This window comes from Lolium perenne, chromosome 3 (genome assembly GCF_019359855.2).
Source record: "Lolium perenne isolate Kyuss_39 chromosome 3, Kyuss_2.0, whole genome shotgun sequence".
NCBI classification, from domain to species: domain Eukaryota; kingdom Viridiplantae; phylum Streptophyta; class Magnoliopsida; order Poales; family Poaceae; genus Lolium; species Lolium perenne.
In genome coordinates, this window is record NC_067246.2 from 8121247 (window position 1) to 8133659 (window position 12413).

Sequence of the window (12413 nt, forward strand, 5' to 3'; positions counted from 1 at the left end):
GGATCCAGCTGAGCTCTGCATCCCCGCCTTGCTAAACAAGAGTCTACTGCTCGGTGTAAATATAATCAACACTACAGATTTCTATGTTGCTTTCCATTCATATTGGATCGATAGGATTGCACCGCGGGGCAGAATATCACTGGATAAAGGAATCCTGCCACCAAGGTCCACTATAAAACACACATTCACATGGTGTACTAACGAAACTGAACTAGAAGCCATGGAGCACTCAGAAGGTAACTTTGTCTGGAGCCGTGTTGTGACTGAAGGTGTCAAAAGCGGAGACATCATTAGCTGCATGGGTGAGGAAGAGGGTCAGAAATTGCCCATCATTCTTAAAAAGGTCAATTCCTGATTGCACAATGTATTATTCTGTATAGTCAATAATGATTGATTTAAATCTGTAAATGCGAACTGATGGTGATTTCCTTTTGGACCCAATTAATCCACTGATGTGTTCTTTCTTGGCAGGCAACCCCATGTACCTCAAACGAGCTGATCCAGTTTGACCCGTCAGAGCTCAGCCTCCCCTTCATGCCAAACAAGCCCTTAGTGTTTCCAGTTAATATAATCAATAATACAGATTACTATGTTGGTTTTGTAACATATCACCCAGAAACAAATGCGGGCGTGTATGACACAGTACCCGCGAGTGGAGTTATGCCACCACGGTCCACACAAAGGCTCATTGTAAGAAGAGAACCAGAGGAAGACGAACAATATGACATGCAATGCGAAGACAAGTTCTTTCTATGGAGCAGCTTAGTGCATGAAGGTGTCGAAGCCAGCGACATTCAGGCCTATGCTGATTACAAAGGGAGTATGGAGTTGCCAATTGTTTATAATAAGGTAAGTAATAATTATGCAATGAATGTGTTAGAAAATTATTTTACTATTAATACCAGCTGAAATCACGAGGCTGCCATGTTAGTAGAATCCTCCTCCTACGGTTTGGAGCACCCTACATTTGATACTCAATGAGAACACGTCTTGCTTAACTTTTTGAAATAGTCCGAATATCTATTGTCTTTTTCAAAGTTGAGCATCATCTAGGTCTGGTTCCACCAGTCAGCTAGCCTGAAATTGCATGACAATCTCATGTCACTAATGTGGTGACGACTACCATATTGTTGGCTAGTAGGCCGATCTCGTTGCCATAACACGTACGTTACTAAATTTACAAGTGTATTTAGAGGCATTACTTTGTAGGCATTTGGTCAATGATGGTCCGTTTACTCCCGTAGAAAGAAATAGATGGCGTAGTTACGTTGGTTTTTCTCTGGTACCCATTAATATAATCAATCTCGGCATTCTTTCACTTCCTTTTTTTTGCAGACGAGATTATGTACCTCAGACGAGTTGATCCAGTTTGATCCTCCCCAACTCCCCTTCCCCTTCCTGTCAAACAAGAGGGTGTCCATGTTAAATTTGTCTAAAGGGATGTTTAAAATAGCCAACGTTACGGACCACATCGTCGGTTTCAGTATATGGTCTCATGAAGACAATTATGCACGGTACAAAATGGAACCACAAGAAGGGATCCTGCCACCACAGTCCGCACAAACAATCGAGGTAAGAAGGATCCTTAACGGAAACCAAACCGAAGACTTGCAGTGCAAAGACAAGATTTTTGTGTGGAATGGAATTGTGACTAAAGGTGTTGAAGTTAGCGATGTCGGTAAATACTGGAAGAAGAAAGATAAAGAGTTGCCAGTTGTTCTTACGATGGTGAGTTCCCTGACATTTCAGTTATAAGTCTCCAATTGCCATTTTCCCGTACCGACACCTCCAAAGATCTGATAATTCACCCAATGAGTATCATGGACAACTATTACGGTAAAAGACACAACTAATAACTATGGGCTTCCTATATATGTTGACAGCCTGGCGAAAGCAGTTCAAGGTAGCATCAGCATGGTCGAATCTCTTGGACGTAAAGGCTTGAAGGAAGGTAACTAAGGCAAGCTCCTTTCTCATTACTACTTTTGTACTCAGCTATAAGGACATTACTTGTGGCTTTTTTTTTTGAGCAACCGGCAGGAGCTCTGCCTTTTCATTAAGAAGAGGGAAAATGACCAGTTAATAAGGGAAACTGGCCGAAAACCGAACAACACAACGCAACACGCCGGTCTCGAGACCGCGCACCACACGAGCCGACGACTCTTCCGCCCAAGCAGGAAAGGCGACACCCTAGAGCTAGACAACCGCTCCAACATCCGAACAGCTACAACCCACACACACCGGTCCCAAGACCGCGCCCCAGCGAGGCCGACGACACTGCCACCCAAGCGGCCAAAGCCAACGCCTAGAAGCACGACGACTAAAGCCACAGAAGCAGCACAACGCCGAAAGTCCAGAGCCACCACTCCGGCGTCCACGCCGATCCCGAGATCGCGCACCAACTGTGTCGACCCCTCCGCCACCCAAGCGACCAGAGGCAACCACACAAACGCAGACGAATTCCGGAGCCGCCGCTCCAGCTTCCACGCTGGCCCCAGGGCCACGCACCAGCCAAGTCGATGCCTCTGCCACCCAAGCGACCAGAGGCATCACCATGAATGTCGACGAATTCCCGGAGCCGCCGCTCCGGCTTCCACACCGGTCCCGAGACCGCGCACACACCTGGCCGACAGAGAACCAGCCAAGCAAGCAAGCCAACATAGACTGATGGAGTACCGGCCTCTAAGGCGACGCCCCCAAGGGGGAAGCGACGATGACGCTGCCGACGCCCACTCCAACCAAAGCCGGAGTTTAGGTTTTCACCCGGAGAGTCCGAGACTCCGAAGCGACGAGGGAGGTGAAGGAGCTCCTCGGTGATGCCTCCAACGAGGGGAGCGACGTCCGAAGACGCCGACATCGCCGGCATCGGCCGAGGTCGATACAGTGCTTTCGTACGGAGTTCACCAAGCCCAAGTCGATGAAGTCTGTCCAACAAACGCAGATGACATGCCCGCCGTGCAGCTCGCCATCGCCACCTTGTAGCTCCCAGACCACCAGGGCACCTCCTGCCATGGTGAGCCTCGCCACGCCCTCCGACTCGGGGCCGCCGCCCCGACGTCCTCACAGCAGCAACCTCGTCCGCCTCTTACCCGGAGCCACCGCTCCGGCGTTGCCACGCTTCCCACCACAGAACCTCACGCTGTGGTGCGCCTCGCAAAACCCACCGTCCCGGGACCGCCGTCCCGACCTCCTCTCCCCCGGCTGCATAGAACCACACAACCGGAGTTGTGGCACAGCCACCACACGCAGGCCGCGCACAGCCACGATGCAGCAGCATCGATCCAGGGCCGCTGCCCTGACCTCCTCCCCGCACGAGCACCACACCTCGCAGGCACCAAACCCCCACCTGACCATGATGAAAACCGCGCCCGAGAAGCCGAGGCGACCAGATCCGTAGGGGAGGCATCCTCCCCAGCCACGGGCCGCGAGCCGCCGCCCGTCCATGCCATCGGCCGGCAGGCCAGATCTGGGCGGGAAGCCCGCGATCCGCCGCCGCGAGCAGCCCACGCCCGCCAGACCACCCCCGTCGCAGCAGCAGGGTAGGGGACCTCCACCGCCATCCGGGGCCGCCGCCCGCGCCCCTGCGCCGACGAGCCGGTCGATGACGCCCCAGCCGCCTCGACCTTCCGCGAGCGCCACCAGAGAAAGGGAGGACCCCTACTACCTTCGGCAGCAGGGCCCGCCGCCGCGGCAAGGGCCGGCGGCAGCGGCGGCGATGGGGGCGAGGCGTGGGGGAGGGTGGCGGCGGCGCTCAGGTCGCCCCCAGTGTTGCCTAGGTGCGACACGGGGGGGGAGCGGGGTAGGTATAGTTACTTGTGGCTTTAGTCTGAGCATTTTGTTCAACCTCTTGAACTGTTACCGGTATGCAGGATGTACGGTTTTGGTTTGGCCTCCTTTTGGCAAAAGGGAAGTCTCAAAGTTCTGTGGTGTAAGTCGGCAGATATTGCTTCTGTGGGTCAATAGATAAGGCGGAGATTCCCGGTCCAAAAAAAAATCAAGATAATTGCTGTCTGCAATCATTATAGTATTTTACTGCACAAGTAAAAGGACACTGAAATGGATAATACTGAAATAGTTATTTATAGCCAATGAACCCATGCCTCAGTACCAGGGACCTGAACTTAATGCACACTCAGCGGCGCTGCTCTGTTTTTTTTTTTTTTTCGCTTGCTGTAGCGCAGCCACAGCAGAACCTCTTTTCACAACTGCTTGCGGGCAATCATGATATTGCCTATCCGTACACGGGTCTCATGAGTTTCACATAGTTTCAGCAGGGCCTAAACTAACATATGTGTATAAGAAATGTAGAATTTTTAAACGGTCCTTAGTAAATTATAGAAAAGTGCTGGCGAAGGAATTGTATTTCACATATGTTGGCTTTTAGCTGAACTCTCCTTTTTTAGATGATTAGCTCAAATATCTTGTACTCCCTCCGTCTATAAATGGATGTCGGTGATTTGTTTAAATTCGGATATATCTATACACCAAAGAGTGCCATCCTTTTATAGACAGACGTAGTATGATAGTTTTTTCCTTTTTTGTGCTTTTGAACTTATAACTTACAGCATGTTTCTCTATGTAGGTCTGTCATGGGTTAGTAATAGAACAGAAATCTCAGATATGAGCTCGAGAATGAGGACCGCCTGTGCGAAGCCTTCCTTGCTCGTCATGGCACGGAATCATCGAATTATTTTAAAATAGATTGATACAATGACCTCAAATTGGGACAGTATCTTGAACTGTACCAACATAACTTGTAGCTTGTGCATCGCAATTCGGCATGCATGTTCACCCATGCCCTGATGTCATATGTACCATCCCCAGAACTTTAGGTGGATTTATACGGTACCAGGCGATCCGCTCTACTGTTTGTGAACTTAAGTTAAATTTCCAAGTTTCAGGAGAACGAAGAACAGCAGTCAGCAATGAATTTGTGAAAGCCCTGAAGCAGATCAAGAGAAAATAGTTGCCTGCAGAGGACCCAACTACATGTTCCAGAGCAAATCTGGGTAGCTTTAATTGTCCTTTTCTATGAAAATGCAGGCAGAAACATTTTTAAAACGAAACACAAGAGACAGGGAAACAAATAGTAAGTCCAAGTGATCAGTTCCATGGATTAACAGAAGACGGAATTAACCTTCATGTAGAGTTCCAGAATCTTTTTACATGCATCTCTTACGTTCCAGGGGGACGACGACATGAGAATTATCTGCGATATCAGTAACCAGCCAACGAAACACAGCAACCTGCGATGACCCGAAACCACGGCTCCTTCTTTCCAGTCCCTCCCCATGTTCCTCTTTCGTCGTCCACGACATGGGCGGATCCAGCCTATAGCCAAAGAGGGCAGCTGCCCCCACTCAATTTTCTGAAATCTTGTAGTATGATAAGCTAAAGGCTGGTTTGCCCCCACTTAGAAACGATATTTGCATCACTTATCATATGTTTGCCCCCTCTAAAAATTTATCCTGGGTCCGCTCCTGGTCCACGATGCTTCCCCGCTAGAGAACTAGTAGTGGGCTTGGATTTCCCTCTTTTTCTGTAGGAGCGGGCTTCTCTGAGCATCAGTTGGCGTCAGTGTCGATGACACGATTTCCAGTATACTAAAGAATCGAACAAGTGCAAAATTGAGGTCTGGTAAATGAATGATTAATTCCAATACTAATAAAGTAGACACATGCATTTATTAGCTGTAGTTGTCTAGAGCTAGAAGGACATGCCTGATTTTGCTCCTCATGGCTTCGATAGCTGCTGATTGACCGGTTGGTGGTTCCTGTAGTGCCAAGTCGAAATCATCCAAAGCACTTGCAAACCATAGAAACGACTATAGTCAGATATAAAGCTAAGTTAATTCGACAAACAAGTGTCTGCAAGTTTCCACATCTATATACACTAGTTGGATGCCCGTGCTTCGCCACGGCCTTTTCAAATTCGTGTGAAAAAATAGTTCCATAATATTCTTAAAAAAATTAGATCCTACTTTTATTGAATTATATTTTGCTAAAATTCAAAACAAATGAAAATAGGAAGCACCTCAAGGGCCCTCTACTTTTACGAAGCAAATAAAACAAAATTACTACGTAGTCTTCTACTTTTATTTTAGAAGGGTTCACTCCGCCTCTAAGAAGGATTCCACATCTATCCGATGAGAGAAAAATAAACAATTGGTTCGTGTCGCATTAGCTCCACACAATTTGGACCCACTAAAAACACATTGGCCAAAAATACAAATAAATACATGCTTTCTGCTTGATTAACACACACACATAAACACACAACACTATATTTACTAATGTGTCAAAGGCACAGTAAACAAAAATACATGCCTAAGAGTAGTATTTTTTTTGAAAGAGGACGTACCACCACCATGACACCACTACAATGACAACTGCAAGCTCCGAGTTAAATCTTGTATAATCAAAAGAAGCCTGGTGACCGGGTGTATACGTGAGCACGCATCCATTGACTGACACGTGTCACATTTAGCAATCCCCTGTTACCATCATTGTTGGGTTAGCAAACCACATCAGCACTAACAACACACCCAAATCACATTTTTAGCAATCCCCTGTTATCAATCATTGAAACGCGGGACCCGCAGCCCACGCCAAGTACGATTAGCGATGCATAAGACAACGTCAAGGCAACAAGCCGAATTGACGAGAACCGAATCTCAAATCAGATCGTGCGGCATCTAGAGGGTGCTCACGTATACACCTAGTCACCAAATCCACTCTCATAACTTGTATAATATGGTATTGAAAATATTTCAGAAGAATTATTTATATTTAAAAATATTTTTACCAAGTAAACCTTCACATTGCCGGAGATTACTTGCAAAAATATACATACCTCAGAAGTTTGACTTCTTAGAATCAAGAGACAGCTTATCTAACTAAACTTTAATTGTTTGTTAGCTAAATTTCTATGATTGTTATGAAACAATTCACACATAGACAATCAACACATACTTGTCAAAATGTCACAAAGTATACTTCACATGAATAAAACGTGGCACCATTGTGTTTTTCTTGTAATTTTTCTTCCAAAATATTTGTGTATGTCGACAGTGCACATAATATTGACATATTAATCGTAATTAAAATATATTTGGGTAAGCCAACAGTGCATATAATATCCACATTTTAAGCAAAAAACATGGAGGTAACAAACTCATAGTAGCGTTGCTAAAAATAAATCAGTCCAGCTAAGAACTTCATATATCAATTTGTGCACATTTTAATTTCCCCAAAAATACACTAATATAATTTAACTAAAGAAAATTTGAAATACTCTGGTGTTCGTTGTAAGTGGCTTACATTGATGAATCTCTCGATCAATGCTAGTTATATATTTAAGTGCACAAACTTCCTGACATGGCATTATCTGACCACTCTACTCTAACCTTGACGACCGGCAATGCTTAACAACTTGCAAGGAACCTGCATACGACCTACAAAAACATGACAAACCATTATAGTTTAGTTGTGCTAAATGCTTGTGAAGAGATCAATAATCAATATAGACTGAGAAGTCCAGAAAACAAAAACGAAATAAATCTCACATGGAAGATGATAAAAGAGCAAGAAAAGTTACCCGCTACTATATGATAATATGATACATGTCGGCTGCCCAGCTTAATCTCTCGTATAAAGACCATATGCCTGTAGGAGTCGCGTTGCATCCGAGTCATGCACTGGTATTGAGGAGATCAGCTTAACCGAACATGTACATAGGAGTGGCACTTTGTCAGTCGATCGGTTGAGCATGAGGCATGTGGATTTAGATTGGATTACCTCCGATTGCCTTGTTGTGGACTTGTACTCACTCTCCTGGAATCTTTCCTTGAAAATTCCGTGAAGAATGAAGATGTTTGGTGACCCACAATATTGGCCTTGGAGATCTAGACCCTACCCTGAGACAGCTTGAATATCAAAAGCTCTAGCGCAACCATGTCAAATCTCTCAACCATCCTACATGTATACACCTACAATGTGCAGATGAACTCAAATCAATTGTGGTGTGCATAGTAGTAGTACTCCAGCTAAACTGATCATAGCAGGTAGAAGAAAGTAGCTGGAGCGGAATGAGAATTGTACCAGATGTAGACATGTAGTCGACCAAACAAGTCCGGTTTGCTTGGGTGATGTGGGTCTAGTGTTGGCCTAGAAAATTGTACTTGCTGCTGAAGGTTCGCCTGACATGGAGCACGTACTTTAGTCAGTCGACCCAGGAGGCCTCATTGACGAACACGGCCCGCGTCTCGTCGTGTCCACCGCGCCATGACGAGTAGAGCGAACACGGCCTCCTCGATGCAAACGGCATGCGTATCGCCGTCCCTGCCGCACCACAAGTAGAGCGCCGCCTCAGCGTGCTCCCGATCGTACGTGCCGCCAGGTAGGATAACACTACTGCAGTAGGTCACCTTGTTGAGAACCTCCGTACAAGGGAGAGATAAACCTCAAACCTGATCGTGATGGTGAGGGCCTACCGGGGATTCCGCATGCTGCACGTGAGCTCAGGAATGGATTGCGAGATAATGTTGATGGGTGCTCCCAAATTCCACTCCATGTGGGTCTGCTAGCTTCTTGCCGATAGTGGTGGTGTGCTGAAGACGGTGGTGGTGACGGATGCAGCGACAGAGGCAGAGTTAATGTGGATGCTTGAGCCGACGGAACGGCGGGAGGTCAGAGAGATAATGGCGGCGTCGCCTGTGGTACATGTGGGTCTCTACATGTGGAGGCTGGTCGCCTGTGGTACATGTGGAGGCTGTTGCGGCTGATTGTGAATCTGTGGAGAAGATTAGGCAGTTGTTATCTCGGATACGGATCTCCTCATTAATCGGATATTCTGTTTTTGTGTAGAGACATTCTGTTGCAGCGCCACCAGATTAGGAGTTACGGTGGCATTTTTGTAGCAGGTTTTTTTTTCAAGATTGCGTTGAGATAAATCATCTTAGTAGGAGACGTGGGGGGTATTATTGTCCATCCTGAAAATGTGACACCAGGCATTCACCAGTTTGCTCTTAATAGTAGAGATACTTGGGCATTTTCCGGGCTGGGCCAGGCCCAAAAAAGGCCGAAGCTGAATGTATAGGCCTGAGTCCAGCCCGGCTCGATAGTTAGGCTGAGAAATTAGGCCCGAGCCTGGCCTGAAGCCTGAAAAGGCCCGGCCTGGCCCGAGTGACCCGGTCCGTCCTTTGGTAAACGTGAATTCCTTCGGCCCGAGGCCAGGCCTGGCCCGACCATCGGGCCAAAAATTTAGACCCGAACCCAGCCCGACATGCAACTTTGGCCTAGCTCGGCCCGGGATTTTCAGGCCAGGCCGGGTCGGGCCGTCCAGGCCAGGCTGCCCATGCCCAAGTTTATCTAACCAGGAAACGTGCACCAGAACTTAGTGGGAGGCGACGTTTTCGTCGACAGTGAGGTGTATGTGGTGAGTTCATCAATTTCATGATCCAATCCGCCGGTTCAGTATTTCGGAGTTACTTAATTTACTGTGTTTCTCAAAAAAAAATAACTCAGAAAAATAACTTCCGTAGGTAATTAATTCATTTGGGAGGAAAATGGGATTACGTTAGGTGATGGAGAAGGATGCACGCTACCAGAAAGAAACATTGACCTTATGTGGATTTTCGACGTGTAGCTAAATCTGGAATTGGATCTCCATTGTCCATGGACTTTGGACCTAAGATTCAGTGGACATGAGTGCTCCGTGTAAAACGTCAGGTCGGAGTGTGTGACAACTGACAAGACAACCTGCCATCCTCCATGGACACGGCGTCACCGCGCGTTCTGGACTTCAGTGCTGGGTTATTTCTCGAGTCGGAGTCAGACGCGACTCAGATTCCCTCTACTAGACCCGGCGTCGGTGTCTATCTTGTAACAAGAAAAACACAGCAAATTTCTCGCCGCAAATCCATACGACGCCGCCGCCGCCGTCAACGTGGTTTCCGACTCCGCAATTCCAGTTTATCCATGGCTGCGCTCTCCACCGTCTCCGTCCGCCCCTCCACCCTGATGAACGCCGCTGCCTCCGGCTCCACCTCCGCGCGCTCCGGCTATCCCGACTGGGTCCTGCTCACCAAGACGGCGCGTATCTCCAGCGACCGGAACGCGACCACTGCAGCGTGCCGCACGCGGGATGGCCAGGCCGTCGCGGTGTCCTTCTAGCTCGCCGATCCGCCGAACGTCTCCCACTTCTCCGTCCACTGCCCCGGCATCGCACATCAAGACTTCTCCGACCCGCCGCCCTTCGTCATCGCCGCCGAGGGAGCCTTCGTGCTCTTCTGCGTCACCCTCGACGGGTCCGACCACCACTTCGTCTACTCAGCCCGAGGAAACCCCACCGGTAAGAAGAAGAACAAGCCGTCGCTGCACCTCCTTCCGGACCCGAAGCCTGCGGTCGAAGCGTTCGAAAGCCAGCTGTTCGGTATCCTGCCCCTCGGCGATGACGAGCACTACGCCGTGGCCTTCCTCGATCACCGGTGGGACTCCCGTGGCAATGCCTGGGCGTACCGCGCCTACGTCTTCTCGTCGGAGACCAAGGCATGGAGGAGAAGCAGGGATGCTTTGCTGCGCTTGTCGGAGTCTGATCGGCTACTATTCGACAGACATGCCAGCTCCAAGCGGATCGCAGTGGGAGCAAGCTCACTGGGCTGGGTTGATCTCATGCGTGGAATTCTTCTTCTTTCCAATCTCTTCGACGACGAGCGCCCCGTCATCACATACACATCCCCTTACCCGCAGCAAAGGTTTGTATCACCGACAAGCACGGCTACCCTCACTATGCCCCGGAGTACTTCTGCGACGTCGTCTCCTGTGATGATCTGATCAAGTTTGTCGAGGTAGACTTCGAAGATCCTGACTGCAGGGCCAATGGTAAAGCTTGGAAAGCCACCACGTGGAACTGGAAGGTCTCTTGGGATGATTGGTGCAAGGTCAGAACAATTGACGTTGCTGACATCTCGGTTGACCCAAGATACTCTGCTCTATTATTCCCTGACCTGTTGTCGGATGACAAGAAACAAGAGCTCGAACTGAAGAATCTGTTTTACCTTAACCCCACCCTCATTGTGCGTGGCGACGATGATCTTCTTTACATGCTGGCCAAGGTGGATGAGGAAGACGACGCCGCGTGGGTTCTTGCTGTTGACATGAAACATGCGGCTCTGCAAGCACTTGTCCCGGTTTCTACCCAGGATTCAAATGCCATTCCGATGTACTATGCACACGCCTTCCCCAAGTACTACATCAACCACATCACATCAGGTATGGTAACTATGTTTCTTCTTCTCATGACATCTGATTTAACATCAATATATCCTTTGGACTCCATATGTGCAGTCTGTTCACACCCTTATTTTGAACCGGCCAGTATCCTTCAGATTCTTGGATTCTTGGTTGTGTGTTAGTTATCTGTCATTGCATCTGCATAGGAGAATGTATTTTTTCGATAAAGGGCGCTTTATAACTCAAACGGTTTTTACATAGGAGAATGTATGTTTCAGTATTGACACCAACCTGCTGGCATTGGACTGTTTAGCTGATATATAAGTGTAAACATTAACAAGGGGTATCAAATATATGTTGATATATGATTTATGGAATTTTCCAATTTTTTCTCCTAAATAACACAATATATGGCGATGAAATTATATGTGTTAACATAGACATAATGCTTGAATGTTAATAAAAAAAATCATATTTTATAGTACACCGAGAATAAATAAACAGTTAATTCTTGTCCGAGACGAGAGGTTATTATTAGCTATATATTTACCAACAATTTTTTTTTGATGTTGCTCGAGTCATCGCTTATATCGGAGTCCGCGGATGACTCGAAGGACATGTAGCTGAAGATCTTGGCGAGTTTTTCGCTTGCCTTGGTGTTGATGAAGCGTGGCGATGAAGTCTCCTTGTCGCCTGACTCGATCGATGATGTAGAATTTGAAAAATCGGGATCGACCGCTGACAATCCCGACGAGATCGGAATTTGAAGACGATATGCTCCTTCTTTCTCGACGCGAAAGTGGAACCTTCCGAACGTCATGTCCATAGGCTCCTCCAGATACGCATATGCATCCAAACGGGAGGGCGGGTGAGGAACAAAATCGACTAGATCAGTTTCGATCTGTTTACCTCTGTCCATTGCGTTGCTTGCTGTTGACGAAATCGGCGATCTTGAACGTGCCATCGAGATCAGATCCTTGACGCCTCTAATTCCCACAGACGGCGTCAATTGACAAGGGATTAACTTATCAATGCCTACAAGTTGTAGACTAGGGTTTTAGTCGGAAGTAGAGGGCAAGTAGATCTCGAAGGTTTCAGCCGAAAAGTGCTCGACGATGTGAAAACTAGGGTTTCGTGAGACAATGAGTCGATGCTTTCTTTGTCCCTCGACTCCCCCTTATA

The 12413-nt window shown here is 47.7% G+C and overlaps 1 long non-coding RNA gene across 1 annotated transcript; it reads left to right on the forward strand.

The window, feature by feature from the left end:
* Positions 1-202: 202 nt before the first annotated feature.
* On the forward strand, positions 203-4988 carry LOC127325555 (uncharacterized). The gene is made up of 4 exons (XR_011753955.1): positions 203-343; positions 472-1728; positions 1884-1951; positions 4583-4988. It is a non-coding gene; the product is annotated as an uncharacterized lncRNA (long non-coding RNA).
* The last annotated feature ends 7425 nt before the right edge of the window (positions 4989-12413 follow it).